This window comes from Diabrotica virgifera, chromosome 3 (genome assembly GCF_917563875.1).
Source record: "Diabrotica virgifera virgifera chromosome 3, PGI_DIABVI_V3a".
Taxonomy (NCBI): Eukaryota; Metazoa; Arthropoda; class Insecta; order Coleoptera; family Chrysomelidae; genus Diabrotica; species Diabrotica virgifera.
The window spans coordinates 219,286,193-219,299,276 of record NC_065445.1 but is presented as its reverse complement, the minus strand read 5'-3'; the positions used below and the strand labels follow the sequence as shown (position 1 = coordinate 219,299,276).

General features: G+C 34.0%; 1 protein-coding gene and 1 long non-coding RNA gene across 2 annotated transcripts in view; one reads left to right on the top strand and one right to left on the bottom strand.

The window, feature by feature from the left end:
• The window catches only part of LOC114325942 (protein phosphatase 1E), a 220,887-nt gene that overhangs the window by 98,975 nt on the left and 108,828 nt on the right, over nt 1-13,084 (bottom strand). The gene's annotated exons all lie outside the window — the stretch shown is intronic.
• On the top strand, nt 9,958-11,009 carry LOC126882375 (uncharacterized). The gene is made up of 2 exons (XR_007697307.1): nt 9,958-10,836; nt 10,915-11,009. It is a non-coding gene; the product is annotated as an uncharacterized LOC126882375 (long non-coding RNA).

Sequence of the window (13,084 nt, the reverse complement as noted above, 5' to 3'; positions counted from 1 at the left end):
TCCGGATCAATGTGGCGACATACCGATCCGGATATGAAAAAATCCGGATATCAAGACCACTTCTGTGACCACTTCTTTTATAGTGTCTCTGAAACGTTTTCTTCATCATACATTCCAGTAATCAACGCCGTCAATAACTTTCGTCGATAGACACGTTTTATAGATTCTATAATACATTATTTCGCCATCTTTTAGTTCTTTTAGGTCGTGATGAGAGGGTGCGTTGTCCAACAGCAGGACTGCCTTTCTCGGTAGATCCGGACGGCAGAACCGTCCGCATATGGGGAGGTCCGGATATGACAGGTCTGGATATGGCAGGTTGTGCTGTACTTGTTTTTGTATGGTTTTTTCGCAATTATTGCTATTTTGCAACAAGGATGACTATTTTTTAAATTTTTAACCAATTTTATATTGTAGGAAATTTAATTACGCAACTTTTATGTCAGTACAACTTTTCTCGGAAATTAATACTTTTAAAGTTATAATCAAAAAACGAAGAAAAAAATTTTTTCTTCATTTTTTGACATTTTGATTATTTAAACAATGTTCCGGACCTTTTTGAGAGGGAGGATAACTCAAATTTTAATATTTGAGTTATTTTCAAGCAATTTCTGCAAAATAATTTTAGTCATCTCTCAACGTCCAAATGTACTAAATATTTTTACAGATGCGCCCTGGTCTAGTTTACGAAATAAACAAAACAACTAACCAGATTTATTTCATTAAACCTAAAATATTATTTTTGTACCAAAAATTTAATAAATAAGAATGACCGAATAAAACCGAATTTTATTCATTAAAAAAACTTCATATACATTATCATCATTATTCTCTGTACCTATTTCCCTGTGCGGAGTCGCCTTTCCTAATTACACTTGTCCAATTTCTATCTTGGATCATATCAATATCAATGTCCTGTCTAATCTCTCCCAGATCTTCTTTAGTCTTCCTCTTCTACTCCTCCCACGAACTTGAAAATTGCAATTCTTCCTATTTAGTGATTAACGTCTCAACGTTGAATATTCCCGAACCATCTTAACCTACGCTATTTCATTTTGGTACCAATTGGTGCCACCCCTAATATACTTTTCTTCTTACATTATTGGCCTGTCTAAGCGTCTGCCCCAGATCTTCTTCTCCTACTCCTCCCAGAAGCATGCAAATTAGCAATTTTTCGTATTGGATGATTAACGTCTTAACGTTGAACATTCCCGAACCATCTTAACCTATACTATCTCATTTTGGTACCAATTGGTGCCACCCCTAATATACTTTTCGTCTTACATTCTTAATTTTATATTTTTTGTCACTCCACTCATCCACCTAAGCATAGCCATTTTCGCCACAAGCATTTGTTGTTCCTCTTTCTTTTTTTGAACTAGCCCATTCAGTTCCGTACATCATAACTGGTCGATTTTATAGAACTTTTTTCCCTTCAGTTGCATTGAAAACTTTTTAACACAACACACCACTTGCTTCATTGCACTTCATCCATCCATCCCACCTTAATTCTATTGAATGATTCTGTTCATATATTGTCTCATTACTCTGTCATTATAAGTTATTTCTTAGGTACTTAAAATTATTACTGTTGTGAAAACAACAGTTAAATTAATTCGCATTTATGTACAAATATCGCTTTTAAATTTGTTGGGACAATCTGTACCATTTGCTAGTAAGATTTAAGAATTTTGTTTTAAGTATGTTATGTAGGCAAAAGATAAAGTGTGAAGCCCTTTTTTAGGTAGAAAAAGCGTCGTAAGATATTAATGCAGTGATTTTGAATAGAATTTTAGCAGTCTCTCGCCAGCAGCCTCTAAGACGAGGTGATAGTGTGTGTTCTTTTTTTCGCCGTGGCCGTGAAGACACGTTACACTCTCGCAATAATTACCCCTCACGCTAATTGTCAACACGGAGATGTGTATAATAAAGACTCTCTCTCTATTTCGCTAGTAAGACAATTAGTCGTTAATTCCTCATATTTGTTAAATTAGTTGCTCTGTTAATAAATGTTTTTGTCGCTTATCACTTTTATTTCTCGTTTGCACAACCCTTCATATCGTGTTTATTAGTAACTATAAAACCAGACCAAATAAATCTTAGAACCAGTTACCCTAAAAGTTCACTAGTTTGTTAATATCAAAGGATTCTCTGCTTTCAGACATACGCGTGTGGTCCTAAAATATTCACCTATGTCCAATTAGGCAAAAGGTAATAGTTAAAGCCTTTTCGCCAAGGTGTGGTGAGATTCAGTAAAAACTCACACCAATTACTTTTCACAATCATTTCCCCATCCAAAGTTATCATTTTATTTAGTAACTCAATCTTTAAATGGAAATACTCTTTGTTTGTCCTACTAAGTTTTAAACCTGTTTCAGTTTTTGTTGTAAAATCCCTTCCAGTATTGTCTACTAACACTACATCATCAGCATCCGTTAAGCACCGGGAAATGTGAGCCTGTAGTTTCGATGTTATCTGATCAGACACTAATCGGAATAAATAAGAACAACTAAGCACCGAACCACAGAATAATTAACCATACAGAAGCGAATCTGACTGTCGTTTCCATTGATTTTGTTGGGACCGAAATATTTGACCTTGTGCACCAGTTACAGAATAGAACTCGATGTTCTAAGGAATAGACCATTCCAAATGATGTAATATTTTTGACAAATAGTTATTAATTAAATATGAGATATAAAATTTAACTAGAAAAATAAATAAAATATAAAATAAAACATATATAAATATAAAATTGAACTATAAACAACTGTCACTGTCAGTCGCAAAAGTGAGGTTGCACCAGTTACGTGATGCTTGAGCATGAAATTTATGTTACCGTTTTCGGCCTGAGTTTTGCTTCTGTATGGTTAGTTATTCTGTGACCGAACCCTGATGGAAACCTACTTTCACATGAAATTTTTGAGTCTCTCCCAGCCCTATCCTAACACTAGTTATTATACTCCCTCATAAATGTCTCTTACATATTCACCGGAAACTCCTTTCTTATTAAGCGCCCACCACACAATGGATACTATATATGCCAATGAATACCATATTACTCCCTCTTTTCTACAATCAGTAATATTCTCAAGTCAGTTCTTTTTCTTTACAATAAGTTGCTATATTCTCTAGTATTGTTTCTCCTTCTTTCAATAATTCTTAACCGTTTTCTGTCGCATTTATTATTAAGAAGTTCTTTCATTACTTTATTATCTTTTATACTTGTATTATTTGTTCTTGCTTCTTTTTGTTGTGCTCGCTGGGTTTTACCTACCTGTTTAGTTCATATGCCGTCTTATCCCATAAAAGTAGCACTTGTGTAACACAAAAAAATATGTAGCTTTTTATTGTTCCTATTTTGTTTTAACTCGTTTGCTTCTATTCTTCCTAGTTGTTTCCAGTTTTTTCTCTCTTTTATCTACATATTCCTTTTGTTTCTTTCTTTATAGCATCACAGTCTGCTTACATTTTGTTCATTCAATACGGATATTAACAATACCATATCGCCGATTTGCCATGAAGATCACCAATATTTGGAGCAGTTCAGCAATAAAAGAATGAAATATTAATAAAAACTTACTAATGAAGTATAGTACCCTCGGAGATCCGTGGGAAAATTTACACCCAAAGTAACAAAATTTAGTTTGGCAACTCTGTGTGAATGTTGATAGTAACATAGCATACTGTTTTAATATAAACAGAACTGTAGGTTAGTCCAGACAAATTAATATATTTTTTGCCAACAAAAATGTGATTTTTCAACCAAATAATGTACTGATGTAATATTATGATGTGCAAAATAATTTTGAATTGGGTTCTGCTAATGAGCTTGTTTTTTTTGTCATTAAAGTACAAAAAACTTTTAATAATATTCTTTATAATCATTATCTTCCAGTTCTCGTCTTATTATTTTCACTGTACTAATATCCGTCGACTAATTTACAATGATTAATGCGATGTTAAAACATTTTATCGTTAACGGCTTCTGGAGTGTCTTGGACATATCTAATTTCATTGATAAAATGCGTAGTCCCACCGATTTCCACTTGAACCATAACAAACTTTCAAACATGGAGTTGGTCTCTGCCTCTCACCATAGCACCACGTGGATTTCGAGCGGGGATCAGTATATTTTCTTGTTAATTTTTATTTCCAGTAACATCGCCGTAAATCGTAATATTTATAAATTTAAACGATTAAATAGTGTACCAATTTAACACTCTTTTGATCCATTTCTGTGACTACTTTCAACTACCGATGGACATTTGCACTGATGATGGTCTGATACGACCTAAAACGTTCAGTGATGTTCTTTACTAATGGTAGGGGAGCCAAAACGGGGATTTCTGCAGTTACTCAAGCGCGTCAGAAAATCACATAGGGAGAAACCTCGTACCCTGTAAATGTACCCCTACCATACTGAACTCTTAATAAAGGGGCGTGCGTTGGGGCAGTCCGTAAAAAAAATCCATCATTAGAAAAACTCAAAAACGTCAGATTTAGACAAGTTAAGTTAAGTACATGAAAGACAGTGTATATTTAAAAAATGTGACGATTTGAGCGGGGCGTAAGAAAATGGGTGAGTCACAAAGTTTCACAAAAAAAGAGAATATTTCGTGAAATTAACATCAAATCGAAAAACTGAAAAATACGTGTTCAGTATTTTTCAAAAATCTATCGAAAGATACCAAACACAGCGCCCCACTTTGAAATTTTAAATACCAACCCCGCGATATTTCGCGAAATGACTATCAGATCGAAGAACTGAAAAATACGTGTTCAATTTATCGAATAACACCAAACACGACTCCCACGGAGATGGAATGGGGGGTTGCTTTAAAATCTTAAACAAGAACCCCCATTTTTTATTGCTTAAAAGTACTTGCTTACTAAGTAAGTACTTTTATTTGAGACATTTTTAGAATTATGGGTAGATGGCGCTATAATAGGAAAAAACGATTTTTGGATTGACCATTAAATTAAGAAAAATGGAAAATTCCCACTAAAATGGAAAACTTAACTTTTTTGAAGTTATACTTCTTTAGGCACCCGTGTTGAGCTGCCCCCCCCCCCACTTCCAAAAATTAAAAAACAAATAGCCCTGATTTATGAGCTATTTATGAGCATATTCCGCAAACTAAAAATTTTGAGCTCGTTCCGCTGAGCAGGAATTTAATACTTTAGTGGGGGGGGGGGGGCTGAGCACTACTTAAAAATAGGAATATTGAATCGGTTTTTGCGGCAGAATTACGAGCTATTTATGAGCTCTTGAAATTATATAGTTTCGATTTTTGAGCTCATCCCCTTCACCCCCAAACAACCCTTTAATTGATTTAACTTAAGAGAAAAATGCTGAGAAAACTTAAAATACATCGTATTGCGGATATAATTCTTATAGCTTATATACTCTAAGAATAAACTATTAAATCACGTGCATTTCGATTATTGAGCTACAACCCCTTCGCAAGAAAACCACCCTATCTTCCCGGCTTAAGAAAAAGTTGTACTTAAAATGCATTAAATTAATTATTTGGCGACTACATACCATTTAATAATTTATAAGCTACCAAATTACGCGTTTTAGATCAGTAAATTGCAAATTATTTTGTATAGTGCAGTCACTGAAGGTAAAAATCAACGATTACCTTCAATTTCGGTGAACCTTCATCGATTTTCACTAAAATTGGTCAGTGGTTAGAGGATACCTCAAGAAACAAAGGTGACATGGTACCACCTTGCGCCTTTACCCTGAGGGTGGATACCTCCCCTTCTCAGGGGTGAAAATTATTTTATAAAAAATAACTGCACAAATCTACAGGGTGTCCCGGAAAATAGTGCGTTCCTTTAAGGTATGGAGAGAATACACAATTTGGAACAAAAAAGTCCTATACCATTTTTTTCTAAAGTTAACCGTTTCCAAAAAAAAGTTAACATTGTTTTCCATATACCTGTATTTTAATGTTTGGAAATTTTAATAAACTGGCAACATCGTACGCACTACGGCATAATAACATAATAAGAACTCGTTTGTGATTGTGATTAACAGTACATATTTAAAATAATCCAACCTAATAGTAGGTAATACTTATGTATTTACTATTTGTTTACTAAAATTATTTTCTTTTGAAATGTATTGAAATAACTATTGCATAATTTTAAACGAATTACACATCTTTTAACATAAAAACACATCTTTTAACTAAACTACTATTATGTATTTAGTAAGGTTTAAATGGGTTGAATGCTGAGTATTGCTGAGGGCTTTAACTGAATTACATAGTTTTAATAGTTTACAGTGGAACTTAAATACACCAGATAATGTCTCAGTAATTTGTTTACTTGTGAACTGAAATAACTAAGTTGTACTTACTTGAAAATAATTAATATACCGAATAGATGTTTCAAGTAACCTTTCACAAACACCATTCATAGGTAATAACATAATAGGTAATACACTCACTATTCGAAAACATTTTCGGCATTGACACTAAACAGGATTCTTTAAAACTATCTGTTTACTATCATCTTCTATCTATTTACATGGGACTGTCTATGCTTAAATTTGCTTACCGCACATAGTTGTCAGATTTAAATTTGGATACCAAAATACATTTTAATTTTTTGGTCAAACGGTTGCATTTAGAAAAAAATGTTATAAGAGTTTTTTGTTCTACATGGTGCCTTCTACCTATACCTTTAAGGAACGCACTATTTTCCGGGACACCCTGTATAAAAGAATAAATTATAAACAAAATTTATTATATAAAGTTATTAAAATAAGTCCATACTTTTTAAGTTATTAAAGACCAAAAATTTTAATTATTCGTGAAAAAAATGCATGTTTTGAAGCGGTTTTTCGTAAATCACTGAAAAACTGTAAGTTTTTACAAAAAAGTTAATAGTAGGTTAATTCGTATAGCTTATATTATAAGAATAAACTCTTAAATCACGCGCCTTTCGATTATTGAACTACAACCCCTTCGCAAGAAAACCATCCCATATTCCCGGCTTAAGAGAGAGTTGTACTTAAAATAATTTAAATTAATTATTTGGCGACTAGATATCGTTTAATAATTTATGAGCTCGCAAAATATACGCATCTCAATTATTAAATTGCCATTTTCTTTCTATAGTGCAGTCACTGAAGGTAAAAATCAACTATGACTAATCAATACTAAAAGTATTGATTTATTTTATTAACATTATATAACAAATTTTGCTTACAATTTGTCCCTCTCTTGATTTGTGGGGTTATTTTTAATAAAGTAATTTTCACCCCCAGGAAGGGGTGACATATACCACAGGCTAAAACCGCAAGTTGTTATTGTCAATTCGTGAAAATGAATGGAGATTTACCTAAATCGAAGGTAATAGATGATTTTTACCTTCAGTGACTGCACTATAGAAAGAAAATGGCAATTCAATAATTGAGATGCGTATATTTTGCGAGCTCATAAGTTATTAAACGATATGTAGTCGCCAAATAATTAATTTAAATTATTGTAAGTAAAACTCTCTCTTACGCCGGGAATATGGGATGGTTTTCTTGCGAAGGGGTTGTAGCTCTATAATCGAAAGGCGCGTGATTTAAGAGTTTATTCTTAGAATATAAGCTATACCAATTAAACTACTATTAACTTTTTTGTAAAAACTTAGTTTTTCAGTGATTTACGAAAAACCGCTTCAAAACATGCATTTTTTTTCACGAATAATTAAAATCTTGATCTTTAATAACTTAAAAAGTATTGACTTATTTTAATAACTTTATATAATAAATTTTGCTCTTAATTTGTTTTTTTATTGATTTGTGCAGTTATTTTTTATAAAATAATTTTCACCCCCGGGAAGGGGCGGTATCCACCCGCAGGGTAAAGGTGCAAGGTGGTACCATGTCACCTTTGTTTCTTGACGTATCCTCTAACCACTGACCAATTTTCGTGAAAATCGATGAAGGTTCACCGAAATTGAAGGTAATCGTTGATTTTTACCTTCAGTGACTGCACTATACAAAATAATTTGCAATTTACTGATCTAAATGCGCGTAATTTAGAAGCTTATAAATTATTAAATGATATGTAGTCGCCAAATAATTAATTTAATGCATTTTAAGTACAAATTTCTCTTTAGCCGGGAAGATAGGGTGGTTTTCTTGCAAAGGGGTTGTAGCTCAATAATCGAAATGCACGTGATTTAATAGTTTATTCTTAGAGTATATAAGCTGTAGGAATTAGAGAGTTATCAAGTAACTCGAGGAGAATACGGTAACGTTATTTTAGCAATGAAGCATGCGCAGTATGAATATTGAATAACGGAAATGATTTTAACGTTAACGTGCTCCGTTACGGTAGGTCGGATAGCGGGCTTAAAATACGGTAACGTTAGCAGCGAATCGCACCAATTCGGCAGGACTCGGAACTCGGAGTGACACGGCCATTTCAGTTCTGTCATGTTCATGTAATAAATAAATATGTTGTGTTATGAAATTTTATTTTGTATGTTAACAGGTGTTTTGTCTTTGTTTTCTTGGCTTGGTTTTGGTTGACTGTTTTGGTTTGGTTGAGTTTAAAGTTTTAGTTACTCTCAGCATTACTTACCAGTACAGGTATGGCCAGTTTCTGTTACAATTATATCTGGTATCCCTAACAATTGTACAAGCCTTGGGATATCCTGTTTTTCAAACCGAAAATACTGTTTGGCTTGATCAGGTTCTAAGGTATCGAAATTAAAGACAGGATGTGCATTTTGATTTTGAACGTTATCATCATTTAAAACGAGATTTAGTATTAAGTACTCTATATCATCGTCATTGGCTTCAAGTAACATTGCCTGTTCTAAGATCTCTTCCATATTTTTTAGAAAAATTTGAAATCCAAATTGTACAAAACAAGTCAAAATTACAAAATATGTATCTTGGGTGAAAGAAAACAAAAACAGAAAAAAATTTAAACAAATTTAATTATTTTGCTGTCAAATACGAAAGTTGACTGACAGCTGCCAACTATTAACGTGAAGCAGAAATTCAACCACTTGATAACTCTAAAATTACATATACGTTAAAACTTATACCGTAAAAAAATAGCGTTTACGTGTCAAAATAACGGATGGATAGAATTTTACTTGATAACTCTCTATTATATCCGCAATACGATATATTTTAAGTTTTCTCAGCATTTTTCTCTTAGGTTAAATCAATTAAAGGGTTGTTTGGGGGTGAAGGGGTTGAGCTCAAAAATCGAAACTATATAATTTCAAGAGCTCATAAATAGCTCGTAATTCTGCCGCAAAAACCGATTCAATATTCCTATTTTTAAGTAGTGGGGGGGGGCTGACTCAGCCCCCCCCCCCCACTAAAGTATTAAATTCCTGCTCACTGGAACGAGCTCAAAATTTTTAGTTTGCGGAATATGAAAGCTCATAAATAGCTCATAAATCAGGGCTATTTGTTTTTTAATTTTTGGAAGTGGGGGGGGGGCAGCTCAACACGGGTTCTTTAGGCGCAATTGGGAGTGAATTTTTATTTGGTTTAAGGACCAAATCTTTACAACCCAATAGGTCCCAATGACGCTTTAGTAACTGCAAATTTAGCATCCGATGCTCCCCTACTATAATCCATTTGGATTTTTTTTTCAATAAAAAAATATAAGTACCATTTACACTGGAGTTTGTTACTTCATTAGTTTTTGTAACTGGTATACAGCTAACTACATGTATTTCTCTTTTAAATGATAGTCTCTGGTAATAATTGCCAGAGACTATTATAGTTAACTAAATCAGGTTTTAATCAATAAATGATTTATTGATTAAAAGCTTATTTAGTTTTAAAACCATTAGTCATCAAACTTGCAAGTGTTTATTAAGAAATAATAAAGGTATATCATTGTTGTCGATATCATTCTGATTAAATCAATATTATCTAATTTAAATTGTCTCATAACTAGCTTACATTATGTTATCGAGTGTACTTGCAAATATTACTCATCAATTATAATATTGATTATTGCATTAATCATCTTTAGTCACATAGTTCTTCAATTATCAATCTTTTATAGCAATGTAGGTCGTCAGTTTCTGACAACCTTCACCTTATCGTGAATTGGGTTTCACAGGTACTTAAATATAGAATACATGATTCTTAGAAATCGTCGGGAAAATTCCAGAGCTTCAAGTAAAAATCAAATAGTGCTAAAATAAATAAAATAAGCAGTTGCCACTAGGGCATCCCTGCCATTTCGTTCGTTGCAATCCGTGACTGCACGCATTGGTTTGTCCTGGTTGGATCAGAGAGAGCAGCATATGTGCCTCCTGATGAGAGACTAATAAGTTTCGAAACCGGTAGAGGTGCTTGCTGCACTCTCTGATTGAACTATAATATAATGCGGCTGTAGTTTCGTGTTGCAACGAAATTGAAGTTATTCATTTTTTAATAAAATAATTTGTTTAGAAAATAAAATATAGCCTTCAGCCTCGCGTTAAGCAGATCAACAGCAGAGAACCGCACGCGCTTCGATACCAGCGCAACCCCACTCATTTCCACTTCTACTCCGAGGCATCCAAGTAGGGCAGCCGAGAATGTATTTAAGGAGAGAACCGAAGAAGAACAATCAGTCTTGCGGCGATCAAGCTCTAGACTCACTGGCTAACCAGTGTAGTCAACAGGTAGGCCAATCTGGGTGGTGGAACTCTGTAGTGAAGAGCTCGTAATTGAACAGGATCCGTGTAGCCGTGGAGTGAACGGTTACCGCCATCTCCGATTCGGAGTTGTATGGGTGTCTGTATAGTTATTGATATTTTGATTGTAGTATTTGTGCTTACACTGGAGTGAAGTGTGAGGACGTGCGTAATTGCTTCTTGTATTACATTAATTGCATTTTTTTTTGATAATATGTAAATGCAATTTTATTTTTTTTGCAGACGACCGGCAAGCGAAACGGAGCGAAGATATAATGATATGTTATTTTAAGTTTAAACTGTATATAAATATCCTCAATATATTTATTTTATTTTAACTTGTGTTTTACTGAATCTGTTGTCCTGAGAGAACTACCCGTCACAATTTTTCAAGACAGATATACCTACGTGCAAAATTTGCAGAACTTTTAAAACCACATTCATAATAAGTATATCCTCAACCTCATTCCTTGAGCCCTTGTCAGGAAGTGGTGACACTCACTAAATATTAGCTTACTGTCTGCATTAGCTGCGACCCTGTGCCAAACGGACGGCTTCATGTAAGGATTTTCCCACCAAAGTCTTCATTTGGTCTGCCCGTCGTGTTGGAGAACTTACTCCTTGTCTCCTACTTTCCTTCTACTAATAGTTTCATAGTCCCCATTCTTCTGTCTATGTACCCGAAATAATTTAAGTATGCTCAGCTCAGTTCAGTGCCGGATTTAAGGTACTTGCGGCCCTAGGCCAAATTGCCACAAGCGGCCCCCGATAACTTCTAATATTTTTTTACAAAACGCTGCGGCCCCCTTTTGCTTGCGGCCTAGAGGTAAATCCGGCACTGGCTCAGTTGTCCTTTCTTAATAGACTGTCTTTTATTATGAAGCTCTTCGAGAATTGACAAGTTAATCCTGTATGTATTCTGCCTAGAACACGCGTAAAATTCTTCTATAGGCCCACATTTTTCGAATGCTTCGATCTTGCTTTTTTGAGAGTCCTTGTTTCAAATGCATATGTAGCAATGGGAAAAATAAGGGTATTGACTACCCTGAGCCTAATATTTCTTGATATTGTTCGGTCTTTCCATATTTTAGTTAATTTAGCTGTTGCACTTCGGGCCATTGCTAATCTACGCATGATTTCTGAGGAGCCATCGCCATTGTTAGTTATCAGAGAGCCCAATTATACAAATATGTGTACTACTTCGAAATTCGCCACTTGGTGTATGTGCGGTAGACTAACATTTGCCCTGTCTACGATCATCGTTTTTGTTTTTCCGATATTTATTTGAAGTCCGAATTCTTTGCTTATCCAGCTTAACTGTTCGATGATCATTTCGACTTCAGTCGCTGCTATTAGTGTAAGTGTGACAAAATTTAAGGTACCTATTAGAGTGAGGTAAATCCACCAATCATAAAAGTAGAATATAAAGAGAAAAACCATACTCAAAGACAACAAAAACTATGTAAATGTATGATGTATGGTCGGGTATAGTGGGTACTTATGTAGTTCATTGGGCTGATTTTAATAGATGGAAATTTGACAAGCGATAATTATTATTCAATGCTACTTATAAATGAAATTGTACCTGAGACGTGGTTTCAGCAAAACGAAATCCGGTATAAATGACGAATTTTGGTATAAATGATCGGATTATTTAGATCAGAGATTTTCCGGACGGTGGATTGCTAGATTCGGTGGTACTGAATCGCTTCTTGGTTCACCCGATTTGAATCATAAAGACTATTTTTATTGGGGATACTTGAAAAGTAAAATTTATAAAACTAACCCAGCAAGTGTTGCAGAGCTAAGGCAAAGATTTATCGTCGAATCCATAGAAATTCTTAGACAAACATGAAAAAATGTAATATGAAGCATTCTACCATCGCATCGTTTAGAATATCGTCAAACTAACAACAGAGGACATTTGGAACATTTGACTAGATAGACATTCATTTAGCAATATAGTAAACATTATGTCCAAATTTAGATGTACATAGTTTGAATCAAAAAATTTATTGAGACGATTATTCGTTTTCGTTTCATATTTTGAAGATGTTCCTGACTACATAAAATTAAAAGTATTGTATACGTTTGAACTGGTATTGAAGTGGAGATTGCAATGAAGGTACACGTACTGGGTGTTCTTAAAGATATCAGAAAAATAGTAAATTTGGCAATATTGCAAACCTCAAATTTAAAATGTCCATATTGCAGAATATAGAGTTTTGTACAATTCGGACCATCCATTTCAGAGATAATTAGGTGGTTTCAAGACTTTTTGTTTACTCTGTACATACTGTGAAATTGTTGTGTTCAAGGTCCTGCATACTGACTGAAAAAGGGAATAAATTGTTACTTTAGGTTTTCTGTTACCCGTTACTCTTTTCTGAGCGTCTGAAAGAACTTTTCAGAC